This window comes from Megalobrama amblycephala, linkage group LG11, assembly GCF_018812025.1.
Source record: "Megalobrama amblycephala isolate DHTTF-2021 linkage group LG11, ASM1881202v1, whole genome shotgun sequence".
NCBI lineage: Eukaryota > Metazoa > Chordata > Actinopteri > Cypriniformes > Xenocyprididae > Megalobrama > Megalobrama amblycephala.
Window position 1 is genome coordinate 34,390,137 of NC_063054.1, and position 8,259 is coordinate 34,398,395.

The window sequence follows — 8,259 nt, forward strand, 5'->3', positions numbered from 1 at the left end:
TGCCACAGACAATATTCTCCACTAATTCCGGACTGCAGGGATCATATAGAAACTTGGAATATGCTTCTGGCAAACACAAACCAGAGGCGAAATGGGTTTTTTGATTTTACTTCATCTTCCTTTTCCAACATATTGCAGCCAACGAGAATATGGCGGCACGGTCGGGGGCAGCAGAGAGAGAAAGAGCTGTAGCTCAAGAAGAAAGCTCTGTCTATCACCAGGCGTCACATCATCTCCTTTGACATGCTATTTTCACTTGGCCCGAAACTGATTCACAGAACATAACTACCACTTTGACCCAAAGAGCCCAAAAAAGAAAAAAGAATAATTTTCATTCTCTTCCCTTCCTTTAACCCACACAACCGCATGACCAGTAAACAATGGGCATGCCAAAATCTGTTCTGGAAAGGACCCTTTAAAGTGCTGAATCACTTGAACCAGGACCATTAATGTAGAGTGGAGCGCAAACATCTAGGCAGGTCATAAGAGGACGGAAAAGGGCAAAGTGGAAAATGTGTCTGACGTTCGAATTCAGATCTGTCGGGAACTGTTCTGACATATTTAGCTGAGCTGCTATACATTTTCATATGTCGGATATCAAGCGTGAAATTTAAGTGCTCTGTAAGATTGGTTTTAACACTCAAACGTGGGTTGCTGAGGTTCACTTGTCATCCGACATAAAAGAATTCCCGGCATTTTCTGAGAACTGACGAACTACTGCTGGGCAAAAAAATCACTGTAGATGTTCCTATATCAAGATTCACTATATTCACTCTCATTTACTGAACAGTTGGGTTCTGGAAGTAAAAATCACATAGAGAATTTGATTTTAAAGCTAATGTATAAACCTTTCAAGACTGAACTGCCATAATCTGCCATATTGAGTGTGCCTCCCTGCATACATACATACATACATACATACATACATACATGTATTTGATATATTTACTGTATACGCTACCGTTTGGTGGCAATATGATTTTTAATGTTTTTGAAGTCTCTTATGCTTACACAGACTGTATTCATTTGATCAAAAATACAGTAATGCTCTGAAATATTATTACAATTTAAATGAACTGTTTTCAATTTAAAAATATTTTAAAATGTAATTTATTCCTGTGGTGCGAAGCTGAATTTTCAGCATCATTACTCCAGTCTTTCATGTCATTTGATCCTCCAGAAATCATTCTAATATTATTATTTTCTGCTCAAGAAACATAATGTACTCCAATCTCATAAAACACATTGTTAAGTGACTTTCAAACACTTCATAGTTCATATTAAAATCTGAAATCTGTAACAAGAGAAAAGTGAGAAAATGGATGGAAAAACACCAGAACTGAGGCTGCTGAAATAAAAGGTTATTTATTAGCAATCACTGCATTGTATCACTGCTTTTGCATGAAAATACACTATATGCTCAAGTAGAAAGGGTAGCTGTCATGGTGCCTCAAATCACCAGCCCTGCATCCCAATGTGCATACTATCCACCCTATCCGCCCCAAATAGTATTGAATATTACTAATGCCACATACTATTTAGGATGGATAGTATGCACATTGAAATGCAGGCCAACTCTCATTGAAAATCAATGACTTCCGGTTGCTTTGTCGCTGTCAGTGTAAATATGGGCATCCTAATCAAAATGGGCCTTTGAAGCACACAACATGTGCATTAATGTTCATTTCTTGCAACACAACAAAAGACATTAAGATCAACTGAAACAAAACAGAGCTTTTTATGTGAAGAAAAGTAAATCTGTTAGAATAACAAATAGGGATGCACCAAAATTTCAGTTGATGAACATTTTCAGCCGAAACAGCTATTTTCAGTTTCGGGACGAAATCAATGTCCAAAACAGATGTTTAATTAGCGCTCCTCTGATGATACGTTCTGTCTATCTCGTGTACACAACATGGATAAGCTACAACAGTTAAACATATCAGCTGTGTGGACAATAGCTTTGTATTGACATTATTAATTTCTTGAATTTAATCAGTAACAATAGCAATGCAATTTAATATTCAATGCAATTTAAATGTTTGTAAAACTATGTTACAAACATTTACATTTTTGTAAACGTTTTAGCTATTTGAGAGTTGATTATTAAATACGTTTGATTAATTAATTGATTATTTATTTTCGGTTTCGGTTTTCGACCAAGTGCATTGTGAATTTTTGTTTTCGGTCTAGAATTTACATTTCGGTGCATCCCTAATAACAAACTAATGCTTACGGTTTATTCCAACCGTCTCTGGCATTTTCATGCTGCTAAGCTCAATACTCTCACAAATCATTTATATTCATGCATATTGCATGTCCTGCATATTTAAGCAGATGCTTTTATCCACAGCAATAAAATATACTTCTAAATCACTTTTACCTTCTTTGCTATTGCATTCTGGGAGGCCTCATCCGTGAAGCACACAAACAAGGCTGCCATACATTTTGGTCAAAACCAGGTATTTTACAAGGCAGCATAATTTTGCTGTCAACTGTTTAAAAATGTCTTTGACACCTATAAAGATTTGAGGGAAAGGAAGATCATAACGAACTCCTGACTCACACTGATTCAAATTTAATCAAGACTCATTCTGAGTCATTTTACTCAATGATCGGTAGTTTTGTGACAGACATTAAGCATTGAAAATCTTGCTGATAGGACACGTTGCAATGGTTGTCCCTCGCGGGAAGTTGAATCACAAGAACAATTCAGAGCGAGTGAAATGCCTCATGCCTCATGTTGGGTCCTATAAATGCCACTGACGGCCACTCGTTTGGTCACAAAATATCTGGTACTTGTCAACAGAAAGACCACAGGGAGAAAGTCATAGACCAGCAGAAGATGAACTTTATACGCTGTGACATTACAACAGCACTGAGGCAGGAAGACTGGTGCACAATGAGGACAGCAGATCAACAGATGGACAATCTTTATTTATTTATTTATTTTTTGCTAACATTGCTATGCTACACACATGTATATATAAGATATAAGCTATAGATTGTATGGGACAAAATGGGATTTTGAGTCAGAAGTCCCAATAATGAGTGACAACAAACATTTGTTTTTCTCTAGCAGTGTTCTCTAATATATATATATATATATATATATATTAATATTATAATATCTAATATAGATATTATAATATATATATATATATATATATATATATATATATATATATATATATATATATATATATATAGTTGTGGCCAGAATTATTAGCCCCCTTCATAAATATGATCAAAGATGACTCTAAAAATAAATCTGCATTGTTTAATTCATAAAATTAGCAAAAATCTAACCTTTCATTGAAGGAAAATGAAAAGAAAAAGTGGGGGGAAAATAGCATTAAGAAATAAATGTTTTTCTCCAAAACACGTTGCCCACAATTATTAGCACCCCTAGAATTTTTTATGAGTAAAATATCTCTGAAGTATATTCCCATTCATATTTAAATTTTTTTAGCTCACCAGGGTGATCATGAACATGAAATTGTCCAGCCATGACTTCCTGTTGCACAGGAGTATAAACATGAGGAAACACAAAGGCCAAATTCCCTTAATCATTCATCACAATGAGAAAAACCAAAGAATATAGTTCTGATGTGCAGCAAATGATTGTCGAGCTTCACAAAATAGAAAGTGGCCGTAAGAAAATAGCTGAAGCATTGAAAATCCCCATTTCCACTAACAGGGCAATAATTGAGAAGTTCCAATCAACTAAACATGTTACAAATCTGACTGAAAGAGGACGTGTGTCTAAATCATCCTAATGCGCAGTGAGGAGGAAAGTTTGAGTGGCCAAAGACTCTCCAAGGATCACAGCTGGAGAATTGCAGAGATTAGTTGAGTCTTGAGTCTCAGAAAGCCTAAAAAAAAAATAGTCAAAAGCACCTACATCCCCACAAGATGTTCGGGAGGGTTTCAAGAAAAATCCTCTGCTCTCATCCAGAAACATCCAGCATATTCAGTTGTCAGAAAAGACTGGAACTTCAAATGGGACTGGCTTCTATGGTCAGATGAAACTAAAAAATGAGCTTTTTGGCAGCAAACCCACCAGATGGGTTTGGTGCACACATGGATAAAAAGTACCCCATGCCCACTGTTAAATATACTGCTGGATTAATGTTGTGGGCCTATTTTTGTGCTGGAGGTCCTGGACAACTTGTTCAGATACATGGCTTCATGGATTCTATCAAATACCAACAGATAAAAAATCAAAACCTGACCGCCTCTGCTAGAAATCTTATAATGGGCTGTGGTTGGATCATCCGTCGGGACAATGATCCAAAACAAACATCAAAACCAGCACAAAAATGTGTCACTGAGCACAAAATGAAGCTTCTGACATGGCCATCCCAGTCCCCTGACCTGAACCCTAAAGACAATGAGTGAAGTGAACTGAAGAGAAGAAGCACAAACATGGAGCTGGAATCTGAAGGATCTGGAGAGATTCTGCATGAAGGAATGGTCTCTGATCTCTCCTCAGGTGTTCTCCAAACTCATCAGGCGTTATAGAAGAAGACTCTATAAGCTGTTATCTTGGCAAAAGGAGGTTGCAAAAGTATTGAATAAAAGGGTGCCAATTAGTGTTGTCAAAAGTACCGGTACTTCGGTACCAAGTCGGTACTGACATTTTGAAAATGTGACGATACCAGCATTTCTGTAGTACCGGTAGTATCGAGAATCCGGGTATATTCGGTACCCACAGATAGGGCTGTGCCAGTATTTACGTGAACATGACACGAGTGAAGCACAAAGCTTTGTTTACATAAGAAATAATAGGTTAGCAATTAAATGTGACGTCGCAGCCATGGAAACATTTTGGTTAATGCCGAATAAGAGAGGTGCGTGAGTCCATAAATTTAAGCTTTGTATTCTGTTTTCCGAATCGCGATCTGGTCACCTGATTAGCAGAGAATTTAACAATATTCCATTAGTTATTCCACTGAACATGGAATCTGTTTCTTTTCCCAAATCTTCACTCACGCAGGGGATTATAATGTTTCTTTCGTTCGCATTTAGGCCTATTATAGGCTATTCGCATTCTTTACTGTGGTAAAGTAGAAAAAAACACCGTAGGACAGAAACCTTTTTGCTTGCACGTCAGTTTCTATTTAACAGAGTTTGTGCTTGTTATTAGACTTTACAAGGCGCGTCAAGTTTATTTGTATATATCGCGTTTCACACACCAGTGATTTTTACTTTCGTTTTCTCTGGCAGCGCTAAATCAAACATAGCCTGAATGTCTTGCCCCTGCGGAGGATAAAACACGCTCTTCAGACCTTTTACAATAAGTGTCAGTTGTTTGTAACATCAGGAGATAACGAAGATATTATTAAAGAGAAATCTTGCTCGTGTCCCACATCCCTCTCAAAGCGCAAAGCGGCTATATCAAAGTAATAACGGGACTTTGGCTATATATGACGCGTCTTTGTGTGGAAATAAAAAACGAATGCTTTTTGAAATAATATTTAACTTTCTTATTATTTAGGTTACCATTATTTACCGATATTTATTTCATAGTTTTACAGGCTGTAGTGTGTTGTTTCTCTGACGGAATAGCTAAAATAAACACGCACGTTTGTTACCCCTGTTGAAAAAACGAGCATATGCTGGTAAAGTAGGTTTTGAAGCTGGTATGCTGGTTTGAGCTGGTTTATGCTGGTCCAGGACCAGCTTAGGACTAGTATGGACCAGCAGGACCAGTTTAGGACCAGCATTTGACCAGCATACAGCTTCAAAACCTACCTTACCAGCATATGCTGGTTTTTTCAACAGGACACAATGGATGTTTGAGCATTTAATTATTTATTTATTTTTTTTATAATTCAAAATGTATTTCATTGAGGTAGCCTATATATACACACACAAACACACACACTCCAAATCATATTTAATGTTTTTAAAATAGGCTATATAAAATAGTAAAATAGTTCCAACAGATTTTGCTGTGGTACCGAAATTGGTACCGAGAACCGTCAAATTTTCATGGTATCGGTACCGACTACTGGAATTTTGGTACCGTGACAACACTAGTGCCAATAATTGTGGCCAACATGTTTTGGAGAAACATGTCCCCCCCCCCCATTCTTTACCTTCAAAGAAAGGTTAGATTTTTGCTAATTTTATAAATTAAAGATCAAAAGGATAAACAATGCAGATTTCTGGCCACAACTGTATATGGGGGGTTGGGTAGGGTGGGGGTTAGGAATAAGGTTGGGGACAAAATAAAAGAAAAAACACTCAAAGGCAAATAAATAAATAAATAAACAGTGCACTTGTATCTATTTTTGGATGGTGGTAGTTGGGCCACACTGCCTTAGGCTGTGAATGTATTTAAAGAAAGAAAAGCTGACCATGGCAAACAGGTGCATCCAAATGATGTTGACCGGCACAACAAAAAACACCGGCACCATAAATAACAGTACACACCTCCTCAGAGTGATGATGTCATTTTCCCCAGGAACCTCTTCGCTTTTTCTATCCAATTACCAGTGGGCAAAAATAGCCTGATTCTGTCCTGGCCATGGCTTTGTCAATGCAAGCACATCGGCAAGAAATCGGGTCATTAAATGGAGGAGAAACCCCAGCAGACTGTCAAACATCGGCTGGCTCCTCCGTCCCAAACCACATGACTGCCAATCACCGAGAAAAATCACAGAACACCATAAAGAAACAGCAGCGTGAGTTGTGGGGTAATTCATGCTCACAACAAGCACCTGATGCTTTTTCACCCTCAACACATGCAGTGTAAATGCAGTTCTGTCTAACTTTTGTTTTTCTGAGTGGAATGCTGAGAGTTTCATACTGACCCTTACAAAGAGCTCTGTGATGTATGAGATGCTAATATCAAAGTCTTTGACTTGAGCCAGACAGTAATGCCCAGCAACCGTTCAGAACAGATGCTAAAAATGATTCTGAACACCTCAGGAACTACACAGCATTGCCTTGGCAAACATTCGCAACACACTAGCATAATGACCCACATTTTGCACTGGCACAACTCACTTTTTCTTCACAAAACACAAATGTATTTGTTGATTTTTAGTTTATCTTTTTGGGGACCCAACAGCTTTATAAAGGGTCTAGAAAATGTTTTATTTCGCCTAACAATGGGTAGTCTCATCCAGCTATGCTTGTCCAACTAATTTTTTTCACACTCAAAATTGAAATTTGCTGCAGATCTCTATCAGGAATGTCATCTTCTGTTGCTTTAAAAATGTGAGAGCATATATCATGCTCTCACATGTTGAAAGTGCTGTGTTGGAATGATCTCGTTCCTATAGAGACATAATGTGGTCGGCCTTGCATCAGCCCTGCATTTACCTGCATTAGTGTTTGTGCTCCTCACATTAGCTGTGTTGTGCAGTTTACATCCATTCCAACCTTTTTAGATGCTGCTCTAAGCAGAGGCATCATGTGACTCACGTACAGATGCACTGGGACTTAAAAACTGCACATAACATATACAACACATATATACATACATACATTATGTGTATGTGTGTGTGTGTGTGTGAGTATGGTGTGTGTGTATATACACATACACACATACATACAACATACAATTAAATTATTTCTATAAAAAATATATTAATAGAAATGTAATATGTAAAAATAAATAATAAAACGTAATTAGAATATAAATACATTTCAAAGTGAATTATATATTAATATTTTAATATTATACATATATTATGTAATAATGATTTTACATTTTTTTATATATATATAATATTATGTAATATATATATATATATATATATATATATATATATATATATATATATATATATATATATATATATATATATATATATATATATTCTATTAATATAATTGATTTAACAATGTATTTTTTATATATTCTATTTATAATATTGTACTTTACTTTAATATGTTACTATATTATTATATTATTATTTCTGTTTATACAGTGCAATTTAACTGTGATTGTTCCAGGTAATAACAAAATGCTGTTAAATTGCTTCGTATAAACAGAAATGTAATATATTACAAAAATACAAAAACATTATAAATATAATGTATAAAATACTATAAAATATATATGAATAGAAATATAACATGTAACATGTAAATATTAATAAAATGTAATTAGAATATACATACATTTTAAAGTTAATTAGTTAATATAAAGTAACATTAAATCTTTGCATATACTTTTACAAACATTTATATGTTTTGGCAGCCAGACCACTGCTTCCTATGGTCAGGGTGTCCTTGTCCCGG

The 8,259-nt window shown here is 35.8% G+C and overlaps 1 protein-coding gene across 3 annotated transcripts in view; it reads right to left on the reverse strand.

Annotated features, from left to right (window-relative positions):
* LOC125278449 (kelch-like protein 29) overlaps positions 1 to 8,259 on the reverse strand; it is a 318,939-nt gene that overhangs the window by 166,326 nt on the left and 144,354 nt on the right. The gene's annotated exons all lie outside the window — the stretch shown is intronic.